Source organism: Hypanus sabinus, chromosome 26, assembly GCF_030144855.1.
Source record: "Hypanus sabinus isolate sHypSab1 chromosome 26, sHypSab1.hap1, whole genome shotgun sequence".
In the NCBI taxonomy this organism is placed as follows: Eukaryota; Metazoa; Chordata; class Chondrichthyes; order Myliobatiformes; family Dasyatidae; genus Hypanus; species Hypanus sabinus.
Window position 1 is genome coordinate 45,379,612 of NC_082731.1, and position 14,878 is coordinate 45,394,489.

The 14,878-nt window shown below is 47.5% G+C and overlaps 1 protein-coding gene across 4 annotated transcripts in view; it reads right to left on the minus strand.

The window, feature by feature from the left end:
- zgc:154093 (uncharacterized protein LOC777623 homolog) overlaps positions 1–14,878 on the minus strand; it is an 86,053-nt gene that overhangs the window by 12,429 nt on the left and 58,746 nt on the right. For 3 of the 4 annotated variants that reach the window (XR_009508060.1, XR_009508061.1, XR_009508063.1), the window contains exon 2: positions 8,272–8,381. The gene's annotated coding sequence lies outside the window, so the exon portion shown is untranslated. Of the gene's footprint in view, positions 1–8,271; positions 8,382–12,104; positions 12,226–14,878 lie in introns of those variants that run through there. The other variant, XR_009508062.1, reaches the window with a different exon arrangement.

Below are 14,878 nucleotides of genomic sequence, written 5' to 3' on the forward strand. Positions count from 1 at the left end.
ACCGCAGGAGCCTGTCAGTTACAGGCCACAGCCTCACAGGGATGAGTTAACCTCACTGACTAGTGGGCTAAACACCCAACTAGCTGAAGCTCGTCTTGCCTCTTCATGAACGGAGTCTTAGACCTCAACGGGCACCCTTTGCAGTTGGGGAAATATGATGCTATTAGGCAGGAACTTGGGAGCAGATGTTCTCAGGGAAATGCACAGCAGAAACGTGGCAAACGTTCAGGGAACATTTGCATGGAGTTCTGCAGAGGTATGTTCCATTGAGGCAGGGAAAGGATGTTAGGGTTAAAGAATCAAAGTAGAAAATCTAGTTAAGGAGAAAAGCTTATGAATGGTTCAAGAAACTAGGTTCTGTTAGAGCTCTAGAAAATTACAAGGTTGCTAGGAAAGCTGAAGAATGGAATTAGGAGAGTCAGAAGGGACCATGAGAAGGCCTTGGTGAGCAGGATTAAGGCATTCTACGAGTATGTAAAGAGCTGTGTGAGAACAGGCTTTTTCCCAGGGCTGAAATGGCTAACAGGAGAGGGCATAGTTTTAATGTACTTGGAAGTAGGTACAAGGGGGATGTCAGAGGTAAGTTTTTATACTGAGAGTGGTGGGTGTACGGAATGCTCTGCCAGTGACAGTGGATTCAATAGGGTCTTTTAAGAGACTCTTAGATAGGTACATGGAACTTAGAAAACTAGAGGACTTCTAGAGTCGGTTACATGGTCAGCACAACATTGTGGGCCGAAGGGCCTGTAGTGTGCTGTTGATGTCTATGATTCTATGACCAATCAGGGCCAATAGTGGAAATGTCTGCATGGAGTGGGAAAAGGTAACAGAGGTACTTAATGATATTTTGTCTTGGTATTCAGCAGGGAAAAACACCTTGGCAATTGTGGGGATGACTAACAGCAGGCTGAAACGCTTGAGCTTATAGACATTAAGAAAGAGGATGTGCTGGAGCTTTTGAAAAGCATTAAGTCATGTAAGTCACAGTGTCTGAAGGAGAAATACCCCAGGCTACAGTAGGAAGCGAGGGAGGAGATTGCTGAGCCTCTGGCGATGATCTTTGCATCATCAATGGGGATGGGAGATGTACCGGAGGATTGGAGGGTTGCAAATGTTGTTCCCTGTTCAAGAAAGAGAGTAGAGAGAACCCAGGAAATTATAGACCAGTGAGTTTGACTTCAGTGGTGGGCTAGTCAATGGAGAAGATTCTGAGAGGCAGGATTTATGAGCATTTGGAGAGACGTAATCTGATTAGGAATGGTCAACATGGCTTTGTCAAAGGCAGGTCGTGCCTTAAAAACCTGATTGGATTTTTTGAGGATGTGACTAAACACATTGATGAAGATAGGGCGATGGATGTAGTGTATATGGATTTCAGTAAGGCACTTGATAAGGTTCCCCATGCAAGGCTCCTTCAGAAAGTAAGGATGTGTGGGATCCAAGGAGACCTTGCTTTGTGGAACCAGAATTGGCTTTTCCACATAAGCCAAAGGGTGGTTGTGGGTGGTTCATATTCTGCGTGGGGGTCTGTGACCGGTGGTGTTCCACAGGGATCTGTTCTGGGACCCCTCCACTTTGTAATTTTTTATAAATGACCTGGATTATAAACAGGAAGGGTGGGTTAGTAAGTTTGCTGATGACACAAATGTTGGGGGTGTGGGAGTGTTGTGGATAGCCTGGAGGGTTGTCAGAGGTTACAACGGGACATCAATGGGATGCAGAACCGGGCTGAGAAGTGGGAAATGGACTTCAACCCAGATAAGTGTGAAGTGGTTCATTGTGGTAGGTCAAATTTGAAGACGGAATATAATATAAATGGTAAGACTCTTGGCAGTGTGGAGGATCTGAGAGATCTTGGGGTCCTTGTCGATAGGAAACTCAAAGCTGCCATACAGATTGACAGTATTGTTGAGAAGACTGGTGTGTTGGCCTTCATCAACCGTGGGGTTGAGTTCAAGAGCCATGAGGTAATGTTACAGATATACAAGACCTTGGTCAGACCCCACGTGGAGTACTGTGTTCTGTTCTGGTCACCTCATTACAGAAAGGATGTGGATACTATGGAGAGTGCAGAGGAGATTTACAAGGATGTTGCCTGAATTGGAGGATGTACCTTATGAGAATAGATTGAGTGAACTTGGCCTTTTCTCCTTGGAGCAACGGTGGATGAGAGGTGACCTGATTGTGGTGTATAAGATGATGAGAGGCTTTGATCGTGTGGCTAGTCAGAGGCTTTTTCCCAGGGCTGAAATGGCTAACAGGGGCATAGTTTTAAGGTGCTTGGAAGTAGGTACTGAGGGGATGTCAGGGGTAAGTTTTCCAATCAGAGAGTGTGGGTGCTCTCTGCCAGCGGCGGTGGTGGAAACGGATACAACAGAATCTTTTAAGAGACTCTTGGATAGATGCATGGAGTTTAGAAAAATAGAGGGCTATACATTAGGGAAATTCTAGGCAGTTTCTAGAGTAGGTTACATGGTCAGCACAACACTGTGGGCCGAAGGGCCTGTAATGCACTGTAGATTTCCACGTTCTATGTTTTGTGTTCTTGCCCAGGGTCAAATTACTTACAGTGGCTATTCCAAATTGGGAAGACATCCACAACATTGGCAACGACTGCCTGGCACCTGTGTATCTCCCTCCTTTTTCTGAGTCGATGGGTTTCAATTTGGGAGAAGTGAGGGCGAATGGTCAGAATGTGACTCCCAGTCTGGTCCACGCCAACAAGTTGAATTGAGTTCAGCTTTGATATTGTGGCCCTTAAAACAATGAAACATGTGTCCCTCACACCATGACCTCTGAGGGGATTGAAGAGAAACCCAGATCCAAATCTCAGCAATGACAGATGGTGTTTTGCAGCGGGGGGCACGGGCCAGAGTGGGGAAGTTGATGCCTAATTAGTTGGCGCCTAATTGTGCCTTCCACAGTTTAGTTCTTTATGGACCTTTTCCACAGAGTTTAGTTCATTATAGACCATTTCTTTGAGGATTACAGAGCAATTCACAATTCCCAAGTGACCAAAACAAACAGAAGAGACCAAATTGCAGATAATGAAACAGATATAATGGTGAGAGCTGGGGGCAGTGTGGTGTCTTGATCATGAGGCAGAAGAATAGCATAATTGGTGACATGGTTGAGTGCAGACATTATCTCATGCCTTGTCTTCTTAAATATAGAAATGCTTAGATAGACTGTCAATGGAGAGCTTGTTCATTATGTGCTGTGTCGTTTGATATGGGTGTTCATGGTCTTTCCAAGACCATGATTGATCTTGGCAGATTTTTCTACAGAAGTGGTTTGCCATTGCCTTCTTCTGGACAGTGTCTTTACAAGATGGGTGACCCCCAGCCATTATCAAGACTCTTCAGAGATTGTCTGCCCGGTGTCAGTGGAGAACAACGCACACAAAATGCTGAAGGAACTCATCAGGTCGGGCAGCATCTATGCAGAGGAACAAATAGTCAATGTTTCAGGCTGAGCCCATTCATCAGGACCCAAAACTTCAACTGCTTATTCCTCTCTGTAGATGCTGCCTGCTGAGTTCCATCAGCGTTCTGTGCGTGTTGCTGTGAATTTACAGCATCTGCAGAGTCTCCTGAAGAGACCAATTTCCATAGTGGTGGGGGGGCGATGGCGCAGCCTCAGAATACAAGGCATCCCTCCATTTAGAACGAGGTGAGGAACAATTTCCTTAGCTAGAAGGCGGTGAGTCTGTGGAATTCATTGCCACAGACGGCTGTGGAGGCCAAGGTCATTGAGTATGTTTAAAGCGGAAGTCGATAGGTTCTTGATCAATAAGAGAGTCAAAGATTATGGGGAGAACTTGGGAGAGAGGGTCAAGAGGGAAAACAAATCAGCCATTTGGTGGCTTGAATGGCCTAATTCTGCTCCCATGTCTTCTGGTCTTATGGTAAGGTGTCACCTGGGAAACGGCGGTCTGATATGCCAAGCCACTATGAAACCTGAATCTACCATGTTTGATACGGAAGTGAAGTGGTTTCTGCAGGTTGGTTGTGGAGTTAGCTGGTCTGGATGCTTAATGCGTGGTATTTTCCTATCCTGGAATTAACTCTTTATGCCCAGAGTATACTGGCATGTGATGGGGCTGGAGAAACAGAAATCTCAGGGTGGCTTTTTAGCTGCCATGCAGTGTTTTTTTTTTAAATAAAGATGATTAATGCTGTAACTGTACATCTGAACAAATAAAACTTGGAAATACTTTCACCTTGTGAGTGAACTTCTGGGACATCTCAAGCTGGCTTCACTGCGGCTGGGGAGGAGCCAAGGGGAGACAGCTTTTACCCTTGCAAAGCGTTTTATAGGTAATGTCCAGTTTTAGTGTAATGATGTAAAAAATATGGCTGCTGATTTGACCCCGATCTCTGATGCTTTCTGTGCGGAGTCTGCACGCTCCTGCAACCACATAGACTTCCTGCAGGTGTTCCGGTCCCTTCCTGAGTTGCAAACGTGGGGTAATTGGCCACTGTAACTGCCCTCCAGGGTGAGGGTTACGCTTAGAATCTCATGTTGATGGGAGGGTGGGGAGAATGCTTTTAAAACTTGGATGACAGATGTGAGTGATGATAAACCTGATTCTGATCTGGATCTCTGTTGTGGACTGAGAGTGGGAAAGGGGTAGGGAGAGGGGAATCATGGTTGGGAAAAGGGGAAGGGAGAGGGGAGGGAGCGGGAAGCATCAGGGAGACATTCTGTAATGATCAATAAACCAATTGTTTGGAATCAAGTGACCTTGCCTGGTATCTCAGGCCTGGGTGTGTCTGCACCCTCACCAATCCCCGACTGCCACTCTGCCACCCTGTCCCACGGCACTCCACCCTCGTCAATCCCCCACTGCCACTCTGCCACCCTGTCCCACGGCACTCCACCCTCGCCAACCCCCCACTGCCACTCTGCCACCCCGTCCCACGGCATTTCACCCTCACCAATCCCCCACTGCCACTCTGCCACCCTGTCCCACAGCGCTCCACCCTCGCCAACCCCCCACTGCCACTCTGCCACCCTGTCCCATGGCACTCCACCCTGTCCCACAGCTCTCCACCCTCGCCAACCCCCCACTGCCACTCTGCCACCCTGTCCCACGGCACTCCACCCTGTCCCACAGCGCTCCACCCTCCCCAATCCCCCACTGCCACTCTGCCACCCTGTCCCACAGCGCTCCACCCTCACCAATCCCCCTCTGCCACTCTGCCACCCTGTCCCATGGCACTCCACCCCGTCCCATGGCGCTCCACCCTCGCCAATCCCCGACTGCCACTCTGCCACCCTGTCCCACGGCATTTCACCCCGTCCCATGGCACTCCACCCTGTCCCACGGCGCTCCACCCTCGCCAATCCCCCTCTGCCACTCTGCCACCCTGTCCCACAGCTCTCCACCCTCACCAATCCCCCACTACCACTCTGCCACCCTGTCCCATGGCACTCCACCCTCGCCAATCCCCCACTGCCACTCTGCCACCCTGTCCCACAGCTCTCCACCCTCACCAATCCCCCACTGCCACTCTGCCACCCTGTCCCACAGCTCTCCACCCTCGCCAATCCCCCACTGCCACTCTGCCACCCTGTCCCACAGCTCTCCACCCTCACCAAACCCCCACTGCCACTCTGCCACCCTGTCCCACAGCGCTCCACCCTCGCCAATCCCCCACTGCCACTCTGCCACCCTGTCCCACAGCGCTCCACCCTCGCCAATCCCCCACTGCCACTCTGCCACCCTGTCCCACAGCTCTCCACCCTCACCAATCCCCCACTGCCACTCTGCCACCCTGTCCCACGGCACTCCACCCTCACCATCCCAACATCTTTTGCTCCCACCAGGTTTACAAGCTCACTCTCTGCTCCACGTTGACAAGTACAGAACTGTGCAGATTTCTCAGGCGCCCTCGCTATGTACTGTTTATATGTGCCTAAGACTTTTACATGTTGATTAATTTTTTGGTCTTGAACTGTATCACTACCACTAAACAACATTTTTCATGACATATTTCCCACAGAACTGTAAAGTAGTATCACCACAAATAAATTAACAAATCGTAAATGCACTGCAGAAGACTGACAGTTGGAGAAGTTTCTTCCCCTCTGCCATCAGAGTTCTGAACGGTCCATGAACCCATGGACAATCCCTCACTGTTGCTCTTCTGCACCAGTTGTTTGTTATTGTAGAGTGGCAAGGTGGAGATACGTCTACCAAAGGAGGTGTGAGGTGCTCCTCCCTCCGCTAGCCTGTGGGTCACCCTTGGGCAAGGTGTAGCACCTACTGAGCAGGGTGATGTGAAGCCATGGGGGCAGGTGGTGGATGGTCGTATGAGCAGCCGGTGCAGATCACAAGTCCTGGTTATGTGACCACTGACACCAGGCAGACAATCTCTGAAGAGTATTGACAATGGCTGGGATCACCTGTCTTGTAAAGACACTGCCCAGAAGGAGGCAACGGCAAACCACTTCTGTAGAAAAATTTGCCAAGAACAATCATGGTCATGGAAAGACCATGATCACCCATGTCATACGACACGGCACTTAACGGATGAACGGATTGAATCATGAGGGTCATAAATAGAGTCAATGTATGCAGTTGAGGGGGCACAAGATGAAGGTGAGTGGGGCAAGATTGAAAAGGGGTATGAGGGGGTAGCTTCTTCACACTGAGGGTGGAGTGCATATGGAACAAGCAGCCAGAGGAAGGGGTTGAGGCAAGTACCATAGTACCATTTAAGAGGGTATTTGGGCAGCTGCACAGATTAGGACCTCTCAAAGTCCAACCCTGTGACCCATCATGACAGGTGGAAATGGGTAAGGGCCCTGGTGAAGTTTTATGGGCCAATGCCCTGTACAGTGGATGCAATGGATTACAGAAATGTCGGTGAACTCCAAAAGGGAGATTATCAGTGGCCTGAACTCCACTGGGAGCCGAGGGCCCAAGAAGAAGGAGGTACAGATAAGGGTTTGAAGGATATGAGCCGACTATGGACAAACAGAAGAACCTCAGATGGGTAGCTTGGCTAGCATGGACAAGTTGGGCAGAATGGCCTCATTTTGCTGTATCGTTAATGAGAGCAAGTAAAGAGCAATTGGCTGAATGGCCTCCTTGCTTTCTGTGACTCAGCTGTGTGTGGTGAGAAGGGTTTCCTGACTCATTGTAAGTTTAGTTTTCAATATTAAGCTCAGCTATTGAGCTCCATTTGTAGTTCCTGTCTGTTTCAATTTTTCCCATCCAATTTTGTTTTTGATTTTCACATGAAATGCCAGGCACTTCTCAGGAAAAGCTGAAGTCTTTTTCTATTCAAAGCTTTTCCTCTAAGGGAGCTGCAAGTTATTGTTTAATGCCTTCCAGGATTCATGTTGTGTTGAGCGGTGAGTAATTGTGGCTGGAGCGTTACCTTCCTTTATTTAATTTAATCATTTGCGGGTTGTGGACGTCGCCAGCTGAGCCGGCAGTTATTGCCCATCCCTCGTTGCCCTTGAGAAGGTGGTGATGAGCTGCCTTCTCGAACCGCTGCTGTCCTTGAGTTCTAGGTACCCACAGTGCCGACTAAGGATTAAGAGATTTTTTAACTAACTCTCGTTTGCAACTTGTCCATGTTAGCCAAGCTACGCATCTGAGGTTCTTCTGTTTGTCCATAGTCGGCCCATATCCTTCAAACCCTTACCTGTACCTCCTTCTTCTTGGGCCCTCAGCTCCCAGTGGAGTTCAGGCCACTGATAATCTCCCTTTTGGAGTTCACCGACATTTCTGTAATCCATTGCATCCACTGTACAGGGCACTGGCCCATAAAACTTCACCAGGGCAATTGAGTGTCCTTGGCAAATTTTTCTACAGAAGTGGTTTGCCATTGCCTTCTTCTGGGCAGTGTCTTTACCAGACGGGTGACGCCAGCTGTTATCAATACTCTTCAGGGATTGTCTGCCTGGTGTCAGTGGTCACATAACCAGGACTTGTGATCTGCACCGGCTGCTCGTACGACCGTCCACCACCTGCCCCCATGGCTTCACGTGACCCTGATCGGGGGGCTAAAGAGGTGCTACACCTTGTCCAAGGGTGACCTGCAGAGGGAAGGAGCGCCTTACACCTCCTTTGGTAGAGACCTATCTCCAACCCACTGTTCACCTGACTGCTGCTAGACACATCAACCCTGCTGCTTAATCACGACTAAGTCATTCACCCAGCAGCTGGATCTGTGACCAAAGGAGGCCAATAAGCACATGCAGCACCATGAATTTGCTTTCTTGCTGTCCTTAGTGAGAATCATCTTTACTTACTCCATGAGCAACGATCAGGAGCAGTTTTCTCCCGTCCACCATCAGATTGTCGAATCCATGAACATTATCCCTTCTCTCCGCACTGTTTAGCAACCAGGGTGGAACCCCTCCTGAAGGATAAGGAAGCAGATTTACCCAGTGAAACTGTAAAGTGATCATTCTCAGCAAATTGATTAAGGATCAATTAATCAAAGCAAATTTCTGTTTGCTGCAAGGTTCTTGAGATATGGGGGGGGGGGTGGGGGGGAGCTGGTCAGAGAGTAGTGGTCTTCACTGGTCAGGGACTCTAAACATTGGAGACAGGGATTCAGGAGTAACAGTAACAGGAGACAGTTTTCTGGGAGCTCGGCCTCATCCCTCAAGCACACCAACCTACCCCTCCCTCCATTACATCTACACAAGCCTTCAGCAGTTGTCTCAGTGAGAGCCCATAGAGAATCACTGAGACTTGGAGACACCAGGGGACTGTCTGTGGAACATGGAGCACTGCAAACCTTCAGCTAGCTCTTTCCTCCCCCGTAGCCCTCCATTTTTCTATCACCGTCTCTTAAATGCCCCGAACGTATCTGCCTGTACCACCACCCCGGAAGCACCCATCACTCTTTGTGTAAGCACATCTGCCTCTGACATCACTCCTCCATTTCTCTCCATTCACCTGAAAATTATGCCCCCTCAAGTTTGCCATTGTGGCCCTGGGAAATTTCTCTTGGCTGTCCATTTTATCTAAGCCTCTTATCATCTAGTCAGTCACCTCTCACCCTCCTTCACACCAACCAGAAAAGGGATCGGTGGAGGATGAGGAGGGTAGAGAACGAAGAGACAGCGTGTGAAGCCGGAGATGAGCAGTCCATTGTGAGGTGGGTGAGAAGTCTCAGACCAGATGTTTCAAGATAGAACACAGAATGGGTCAAAAAATCGGCCATTTGTCCCACCATGCTGTGCCGAACCCGCTCAAAAGCAAATCCAAACTCCCCCAAATACTCCCCCTCCTACCTATATCATGTCCATATCAAATATTTCAACAGTCAAAATGCCTTTAAGGCAAACATCCATTGGGAGGTAGAGCATCATCCCAGTGAATCCATGGTGACCATCAACTGCCCTTTTACAACAACGATGCAGGACTGTGCAAAAGTCCTAGGCACACATATATATACACAAAGCTATGGTGCCCAAGGCTTTTGCACAGCACCGTATTTGTCAACATAGACCGAACAGCAAGTTTGTAAATCTGGCAGGAACAAAGGATGTTGGGAATGGCAAAGGGCGTGGGACAGGTGGCAGAGAAGGAGTGCCGGGGTTGGTAGGGGAGGGGTGAGGCGTGGGTGCAGACACACCCAGCGCTGAAACACCAGGCAAAGTCATTTGATTTAAACAAATGGTTTATTGATCATCACAGAATGTCTCTCTGGTGCTTCCCACTCCCTCCCCCTTCCCACTCTCAGTCCACAATAGAGTCCCAGATCAGAATCAGGTTTATCATCACTCACACATGTCATGAAATTTGTTTTTTGTTGTGGCAGCAGTACAGTGCAATACATAAAATTACTACAGGACTGAGCAGAAGTCATGGGCACCCTAGCTGTATGTATGTGCCTGAGGCTCTTACACAAAGCTGTAGGTGGGTAGGGTTGGAGTGTTATGGGCACGCTATGTTGGTGCTGGAAGTGTGGTGACACTTGCCATCTGCCCAGCCCAATCCTCACTGATTTGGTTTGATATAAATGATGTATTTCACTGAATGTATAATGTCTATATGACAAATAAAGATCATCTTTATCTTTATCCCATCTAACTTTCTCCAAATTCCCATCAACGTACCCCAAGGTCTACCCCTCACTCGCACACTGGGGGCCACTTACAACTCAACCTCAGATTCACAATCAGAATCGGGTTTAATATCACCGGCACATGTCAAGAAATTTGTTGTTGTGCAGCAGCAGTACATTGCAATACATAATAAAAACTGTAAATTACAGTAAGTATTTACCTATATATTAAATACTTAAATTCAATAAGGAGTGCAAAAAGAAAACGTAGTGAGGTGCTGTTCATGGGTTCAACATCCATTCAGAAATCAGGTGGCAGAGGGGAAGAAGTTGTTCCTGAATTGTTGACTTCTGGTCTAAAATGGCGCTACTGAAGATGAAGTCAAGTTGCTTTCTATTGTCATTTCAACCATAAATTGCTGGTACAGTACACAGTAAAAATGAAACAACATTCCTCCAGGACCATAGTGCTACATGAAACAACATAAAGCTACACTAGACTATGTGAAACAAAACAAAAACTACACTAGACTACAGGCCTACACAGAACTACATAAAGTGGGTGACGGCTTACTGGTGGTTCATGAAGCAAGAAATACAACTAAATCCTTTATCAATAACTTTTCCTGTGGAAAATTGTGGTAACCTATCACCAATGGTGAGCGAAGGCAAGGCAGATTGGAGGGTCAAGGCGTGCAGGTGCAATGCAAAGTTGGAGCAGAGTCAGAGACTGGGCAGAACAGAGGAGTTTTGGATCCTGTCCACCTAAACCAGGAGGGAGGTTTGATCGATTCAGAAAGGATGGGTATGGGCTGGAATGTGGCGGCAGGGTCCAGGCCCAGAGAGTATCGAAACGGCAGGGCCTGGGTCCTGGTGCAGAGGATGAGCCAGTGTTCGCAAAATTTCAAAGCCGAGCCAGATGAACTGAAAAGGCAGGGTGTTGGGACCAGAGGTTGGGCCAGTTTTACTCACTGCTCCCCGATGTTTACACTGCTCTTCGCTGCACAGAGGCTGAGGATGTGGGCCTGATCCAGCTTTGGGTCCGTAAGCTTTGAGACAATTTGCCCCACGGTGTGATGAACTGAGCCTGAGGCTTTGGGCCTGTTCTGGCTCCTCTGGGGCTTTGTGTCCGTAAGCTTTGAGATAATTTGCCCCACGGTGTGATGAACTGAGCCTGAGGCTTTGGGCCTGTTCTGGCTCCTCTGGGGCTTTGTGTCCGTAAGCTTTGAGATAATTTGCCCCACGGTGTGATGAACTAAGCCTGAGGCTGTGGTCCTGCTCTGGCTCCTCTGGGTTTCGTGTCTGTGGACTCACTTTTGTTCTGAATGCTGTTGCTTGCTTTTATTGTTTGCTCGATTTGTGCTTTTTTTTTCTCTCTGTTGTTTGGGTGTCTGTTGGTCATTTTTTAAATGGATTCTTTCTGGTTTCTTGTTTTGTGGTTGCCTGTAAGGAGACGAATCTCAAGGTTGTTTCATTCATACATATTTTGATAATACTTTGAGCGTTCTCCTTCAGGCTCCTGCACCGTGATTTTGCAGCGTGAGAGAAAACTGGAACATACTGGGGAAACTGACAGTCATAGGGAGAGAGTGCAGTCTCCACACAGACTGCCCTGGAAGTCAGGGATTGAATCTGAGTCACCGGCACTATGAGGCTTGACTAGTCATGTCACTGTACTGCCAAAAAAATAAGTAAAGTCAATAAATGTAACCATTTAAGTCCATTAGAGACTTTCCTCTCCTTTGTATAACATAGAGTCACATTCTTGTATAAAAACACAAGAGATTCTGCCAGATCCAGATTAACATGCACAAAAGGTTGGAATTCCTCCAGAATTTTGACCGTATGTGTTCTTGTATCTAATTTTGTGAGTAGGTTTGACAGCATGAACAGTTTGGATCCACGGTAAATTGAGGCTGTGTCCTGCTTTTGTTGAGGACACTCTGGGGACAAGAGAGGTTAGCAGAATCCCAAGGAACATACGTCAAAAGGTTTGGTTCTTCATGCTTGGGTAAGACCCTGAGAATCCTTTAGAGTCTCAGGAGGAAAAAAGTTCCGACCCACCATTAATTGCTGGTATTTTGCAGGGGAATCCAAGACTGTGAAGCGATGGAGTTAATGCTTGGGTCTGTTTCCTGGTATGCTTCGGTCAAAAGTTGATGGAGATCTGAGTCATCAACAGCCTGATGTCAAAGGGATACCATTTCAGCAAAATGTTAAAAATGTGGTTGTTTTTATTTTTGATTGAAAGCAATTCTAAGAGGTTCAAGGAGAGGTTGTTTTCCCTATTCCATCCCAGACCACACATCAATAAGTCTTCTTTCCTCGCTATTTGTGGTCCCATAAGCGGAGCCAGTGAATTACACAGCTGACCGCTCAGCCCATCTGTTCAATACAGACCAAAATGCCCCATCCAATCTAGTCCCATTTGCCACTCTGTGGCCAACAACCTCCTATCTGTGAACCTGTCCAACTTTCCATAAGGCCATAAGACCCAGGAGCAGTATTAGGCCATTCAGCCCATCGAGTCTGCTCTGCCATTGCATCCTGGCTGATTTATTATCCCTCTCAACCCCATTCTCCTGCCATCTCCCGTAACCTTTAACACCCTGACTAATCAGGAACCTATCAACCTCTGCTTTAACTATACCAAGTGACTGGGCCACCACGGCTGTCTGTAGCAATGAATTCCGCAGATTCACCACCCTCTGGCGAAAAGAAAACCACCTTGTCCCTGTTCTAAAGGGATCCCTTCTGCTCTACCGGCGCTTTCCGGCCCTCGGCTGGCTCCCCACTATTCTCCATGCCCATCCTGTCCACTCCTTTCCATAGTCAGTCGGTTTCAATGAGATCCCCTCTCATTCTTCTAAACTCCAGCAAGTGCAGGCTCAGAGACATCAAACGTTCCTTGTGTGTTAACCCTTTCATTTTCATCCACCTCCTCCGGACCCTCTCCAATGCCAGCACATCCTTTCTTAGGTGTGGAGCACAAAGCTGCTCATAATACTCCAAGAGCAGTCTGACCAATATCTTATAAACCCTTAGCATTATATCCTTGATTTATTGAAATAGAACAGAGAAATCCACAGGCCCTTCAGCCCACAATGTTGTGCCGACCATGCACTCTAGAAATGGTCTAGAATTCCCCCACCACATAGGCCTCTATTTTCCTAAGCTCCGTGTACTTAACTAAGAGTCTCTTAAAAGACCCTATTGTGTCTGCCTCCAGCACCTTCCACCGTTATAGTCCAGACCTCGTGAAATGAGTGCTGTGAAATAAACGATTTGGTCATAACCTCACCGTTTCTTGCGTAGTTCCATGCCGACATCTTGGCTGCACCATTTCCTGTACCTCGGGGCCAATGAACCATCAAAGGATTATCCTGAGGTTAATAACCACTATAGGCTGAGCTTTGAGTGACTCTCACTAACAAGTTAGTTAACCCCAACTCATAATCAAAACAATTATATTTTTTAACTTTGATCAGCATTCAGGAATGGCGCACAGGAGCGAGACAGATGAGCTGGTTGACCGGTGTTCCAACAACAGCCTTGCACTCAGAATGAGGCTCTGAGAAACCGACTGCGGACCTCAGGAAGGGGAAGTCGAGGGAACACACACTCGAGGGGTCCTCATCCAGGGGTCAGCAGTGGAAAGGGAGGAAAGTTTCAAGTTCCTGGGTGTCAACATCTCTGAGGCCCAACATATTGATGTAATTACAAAGAAGGCACAATAGCGGTTATATTTCATTCCTGGTTGGAGGAGATTTAGCATGTCACCAAAGACACTAACAAATTTCTACAGGTGTATCCTGGAGAGCATTCTGATTGGCTGCGTCACCGTCCGATACGGAGGGGTCACTGCATAGGATCGAGTACGATACTGAGTACAAGAGATGGCAAGTTGTAAAAGACATTAGTGAGGCCTAATTTGGAATATTGTGTGCAGTTTTTGTCACCTATTTACAGGAAAGATGTAAATAAGGTTGAAAAAGTTGAACAGATTACGACTTTATTCCTTGGAATGTAAGAGATTGAGAGGAGATTTGATCGAGGTATACAAAATTCTGAGGGGTATAGATAGGACAAAAGCGAACAGGCTTTCCCCACCAAGGTTGGGTGGGACTACAACCAGAGGTCATGGGTTAAGGGTGAAAGGTGAAAAGTTTAAGGGGAACATGACGAGAAAATTCTTCACTCAGGATAGTGAGAGTGTGGAGTGAGCGACCAGCACAAGTGGTAGATGTGATTTCAACTTGAACTAAGTTAGGATCGGTACATGGATGGTAGGGGTATGGAGGGCTATGGTCAGTGGGAGTAGGCAGTTTAAATGGGCCAGCATGGACTAGATGGGCTGAAGAGACTGTTTCTGCACTGTACTTTATATGACGCTATGACTGTCTGGAATTTCCAGAATGGTTGTGCTGGGATTTGAACTTGGCTCTCTCGGTGGATTATAAGTAACTTAACAGCTTCCAAAAGGTCATTTATTACATGAGGTCACATTTGAAAATGTTGAGAGAAATTCCTTACATGAATTATCTTTGGATTTTTTTCAAAGTGAAGAGACGCAATATAAGTATCCAGTATTTCTATATCTGTCTTGTATTGAATGAAGAGGGTGAAGAAGAGGTTGACCAGGATGCTGTTTGGTTTAGAGGGCATGTGCTATCATGAGAGGTTGGGCTGAATGGCCTAACTCTGCTCCTATGTCTTCGAGTCATTAACCCAACTTTCTCCGACCTCTCCTTCTATCATGTGCCCCCTCACCCAGGCAGCATCCTGGTGTTCCTTCAGGAAAGGACATCTGCATTTCTTATATCCTGGGCTGCATATGG